The sequence below is a fragment of the Dermacentor andersoni genome, chromosome 8 (genome assembly GCF_023375885.2).
Source record: "Dermacentor andersoni chromosome 8, qqDerAnde1_hic_scaffold, whole genome shotgun sequence".
NCBI lineage: Eukaryota > Metazoa > Arthropoda > Arachnida > Ixodida > Ixodidae > Dermacentor > Dermacentor andersoni.
The window spans coordinates 111351157-111355973 of record NC_092821.1 but is presented as its reverse complement, the minus strand read 5'-3'; the positions used below and the strand labels follow the sequence as shown (position 1 = coordinate 111355973).

Sequence of the window (4817 nt, the reverse complement as noted above, 5' to 3'; positions counted from 1 at the left end):
CCCCACGTGCGCCCGATGCAACATCGATGAGAGGCTCGCACATATTTGTATTTACCCGCGATATAATGCCCAGAGACAAGTGCTGTGCAGAGTACTGGACCAGTTGGACAAACGTCAACTATGAGAACTCAAAGCTTTAGTTCAGTACTCCCACAGAACATCCACGCTAAAGGCCTTAGTCGCGTTATTAAGGTTCCTGCTGTCTGCGGGGCTTCACGATAGACTTTCAGAACGCCGCCCCCTACACCTCTGTAGTGTACACGGTTTGTTCGTGCCCATCTCTATTTCCCTCTATCTCTCTCTTCCGCTCTCTTTCTCTTTTTACCCCCTTCAACCTTTCCCCATGCAGGGTAGCCAACCGGAACTGCCTCTGGCTGACCTGCCTGCCTTTCTATGCATCCTGTTCTCTCTTGGTCTTGGGATGCTAGAATCTTAACCTTACTTCAGTAAAGTTGTGCAAGTACTGTGTTGCTCAGCACTGTTCACTTCAGTGTTTCATTATTAGAGCATAATTGGGAGAGGAAAAGCTCTCCGCAAAGTCATCATTATTCTTGATAAGTAAAGAAAGCATGCTGTGCCAGACAGGAGTGTTCTAGGAAAGTTGAAACGCTTTCGCCTCCTTATTAAGGCGGAAGCCTTTAATGGCTCATTGTCAAGGTCATCTGCCGTTAGCAGAAACTGTCGCAGCTTTCTGGCCTCCTGATTGGTCTCCTCTGTTTCACGACGTGACTGTCGCTAGGCGCAGGTGTGCGCTTCCTGATTGGCTCGCATGCGTGACGTCACTGTCGTCAAGTGGGGGAGGGGGGTCGGGGTGGTTCGGCGCCGCGCGGGATGACTGATCACATCCGCACACGTGGTGGCCGTGTGTTCGACCGTGCGGCCTGACGTCACTCGTCAGGCTCTTTAGGCGGCCTCCCGATTGGTCGTTGTGGGCCTGACGTCATTTTCGCTACGCGCGCGTGATGACCGTCTGCTTGGCTGTGGTGTGGTGGTGGTGATGGCAGCAGTATACTTTGCGGTATCGTTTGGGAAGGATGCCTCGTCTCGCCAAACCAGTGTCTCCCAACACGCGATGTCAGGCAGCCGCTGAACGCAAGCGGCGCTCAAGAGAGTCTGAGCGTATACGTCGTATGCATCAGGGCGGCGAGGCGCGTCCGACACCACATAGTCCAGGGACGCGACGGGCCAACGCAAGAGAGGCAATGCGTTTGAAGCGACTTACTGCTTCTCCGGGTACCAAGGCAAATGAAGCTCGGAAACGTCATGACCGCCATATTGCAGTGGCAAGCCGAGCAAGTACAAGGCAATCGAGCGAAATGGATGATGAGGATGGCTAACTACACTCCGACACCGCCATGGAAGACGGGTCTCCTCCTGATCCACAAACGGCGCTGCAACAGTTCGGCGCTGCGAAGCAGCCATCTTGGATGTGGACCCACTAATGCACATGGAATTCACCGGCCAAGAGTTGCAAGCCGACATTCTCCCAGAAGACAGCTTTGAAATGACGGACTCAGAACACATTGAAACGATAGACATAGGCGTAAGCGACGTTGCAGGCATTTAATAAACAAACAAACATTCCCATAACAGTGTACGAGTTGTGTACCTCCGTGGTGTTTCCGACGGAACCAATCGCCATTGGCAATGGTGTCAGACTTCCGCCGTTTCACACTTTAGTCTCGACAAAGTGTCTTCCCTTTTTTTTGTGTCGGCACATAGATGCTCAAAATGAAGGACCTCCATCCAATGATAAAACTTGAAACATAGCTGTAGTAATACCTTTCCTACCCTTCAAACAGATTGCATGTAACTTGGCGTATAGGCTCTTTTGAAGACAGTACGTAAGATATATTCAGCGTATTAGAATGAGGTCTTTAAAACCAATCAAAAGAGAATAGTCTTGAGCAGATTACCCTTATGCATTGAATGCAGCCGATTTGCGTTGCCTTTAGAATATATCTCCATGTCCCGAAGCTACGCACTGAATAATAGCTTTGCGCATTATTCTGCCTTTGTCTATCCTCTGCTGACAAACCGGCGATTGACAGATGCTTCTCCTGGATTTAAAGTTTGTCAACAAAATCTTGGAGCCGTGCCATTTGTGCCTAGATGACGATAGGGCAAACGAACTGCATTAGAAATGTTAAGAAAAATCTGCAATCTCCTCCGAGGAACCTAGTATTGATACCTTGTTTGCAATGTTAGAGATCTCAATGAAGCTCTAGTGGTCTTACGTGTTGTATGGCGAAACAAAATCCCATACAAAAAAAGACTACACTTTCAAAACAATTTGCTAGATATTTATCCGCACATTAGCACAAGGAGAGCTTTGTAGAAAATTGACTAGGTGTAGCATGTTGTTTGGAGTAGCCAGTATACCTGTTGTGTGGAATTAACTCTTTCGCTACCGCGCCTATTCAGATCGATCAATTTGATCGACGCATTTCAAGTTCCAATTCTCGCGCTCTCGCGCGACTTGCGAGCGCCTAGCGCCATCTAGGTTAGAAAGTGGGAAGCACACAACGATTTTCGCTATGTTTTGTTGGTTTTTTACTTTCCGGTTCGTCTCCGCGCGCCGCAAAAACTTTCGGATTGTCCGGCGAGCGCGTCGATCATGGCGTCGTCATCGCGCGCAGACGCTCCTAAAACACGTCGTGTTTCTCGCCAATCGAGCGCTTCTGTAGCCGATTTTGCGGATGTAATCAGTAGTAGTGGGCCTGAAGAAGATGTGGACACATCAGAATTCAGCACCGAGGACGAGGATGCATCAAATCAAGCCGGAACATCCAGCGTGTGAGTGTCAGTTCTATGTGCGGCGCACATTTCGATTACTAATATATAGTTATGGGCAGTGGAGCATGTACTCGCAGCTATATTATATATATTCAGGGTCTCAACGTCATACGGACATGATTCCCTGCCAGCAGCTGTAAAGCGCGTGCAGTTTTTTCCGAGAAGAAACCCGGGGGTCGAAGTTGGCGGCGCGCTCCGGAGTAATGCACGGCACTTCATACGGGCCATCGATGTCTTCCAACTATTTTTCACAGCAGAGCTAATCAACGTTATCTGCGAAAACACAAACAAATATGCGTGGATGCATATTTTAGAGACGCAGACTTACGCAGAAAAGGACGGCTCATGGAGAAATTTCAGTCCGGGTGAAGTAATGCAATGCATTGGAATCCTGATATACATGGGAATTGTGGAACTACCTCTCCTCTATTTATACTAGAATACCTCGGAATCGTTTTCGGGCCTCATTCCTCGAAAGATTATGCCCAGGAGCCGATTTTTTTCGTTCCTTGGTTTTCTTAGTGTCATGGACCCGGAGAAGACTGACCCTGTCCGCGATGGCAAGCTGCACAGGATCGCACATTTACTGCAGCATATGAACGACGTGTCAGGTCACCTTTTCCAGCCATATAGAAATTTGTGCGTCGATGAACGAATTTGTAAATCAAAAGGACGATCGGGAATTCGGCAGTATATGCGTGAGAAGGGGGTCAAGTGGGGGTATAAGCTATGGGTCCTCGCTGACTCAAGAACAGGCTACACTGTTCAATTCAGTGTTTACACCGGGAAGCGAGAAACACCCAGCTCAAAGGGACTGGCTTATGACGTTGTAACCCGCCTTTGTGATGTATATTTGGATGAAGGCTACATTGTCTACCTTGACAACTTCTACACGTCCACCTCCCTCTTTGAACATCTCCTTGAAAGGAAGACTCTCTCTTGCGGAACAACGCGCAAAGATCGTCGTGGATTTCCCTCCCAGTTGAAAGACTCCACTTGGCAGAAAAAAGCAACTCGAGGTGACATTCGCTGGCTGCGGTGCCGTGATGTGCTGTACTTGCAGTGGAAAGACAAGCGCGCTGTAAACATGATAAGCACAGCACACACTGCCAACAATCACGTCACTGCAATGCGAAAAGTGAAGAGAGGAGACCAATGGACAAAGCTCCCTATCAGGAAGCCGCTTTTGATAGAAGACTATAATAAGGGCATGCTTGGTGTTTACAAATCCGATCAACTTATTGCTTCCTATAATGTCTTGATGAAGTGTGTCAGGTGGTGGAAGACACTGTTCTTTCGCTGCATTGACATTGCTGTCGTCAACAGCTTCATCATTTTCCAGGAACACAGGGACCATCACCCTGAGATAGAGGAGCTCTCCAGAAAGGCTGGCTTTGACCAGCTTGCATTTCGAATTGAGCTGGTAAACCAGAATTTTGTGTTGGACGACAGACCTAGTCATCCTCCACCTCCTCCAAAGAAGTCTGAGCACAAGCCCCAGGTGCAAGAAAAGCGCCGTAACTGCAAGCTCTGCTATGAAAAAACCAAAGTAGAGATGAAGACGGCAGTTTTTTGTGAGCCATGCGGTGTGGATCTCTGTTTCATCCCGACGAGGGACTGCTTTGGAGAATGGCATGCCACTGAACCACGGTAACATTTTTTTTGTGGAAAGAACAGTTTTCCGAAAAACTTTCTGAAACTTGTGTTATTTCTTTAGAACTTATAAGGCTACAAAATGTATATCTTCAAATTTCCTTACCTCTGATATTTTTAAAGCTGTGCACCTTTTTCCAGCAGAGCGATGTGCTGACTGTATAAATTTTTACATTATAAACATTTTTTCATTAATTTATGTAATAAACATATATGAAATATTTATGTTATTCAATAGTAAATTCCCTTAGCGACATGTTGATACCAAACAATGTAAATAAGGCATTCGTGCATAGCCGCCAAAAATATTTCCTTCTACCTAGTAAAAACTGCCCTTTTTCCCCTGGTAGGGAATTAAAAAGGAAGCT

At 47.2% G+C, this 4817-nt stretch overlaps 1 pseudogene; it reads left to right on the top strand.

The window, feature by feature from the left end:
- The first annotated feature begins 3097 nt into the window (after positions 1–3097).
- On the top strand, positions 3098–4539 carry LOC140212982 (piggyBac transposable element-derived protein 4-like; annotated as a pseudogene).
- Positions 4540–4817: the final 278 nt, after the last annotated feature.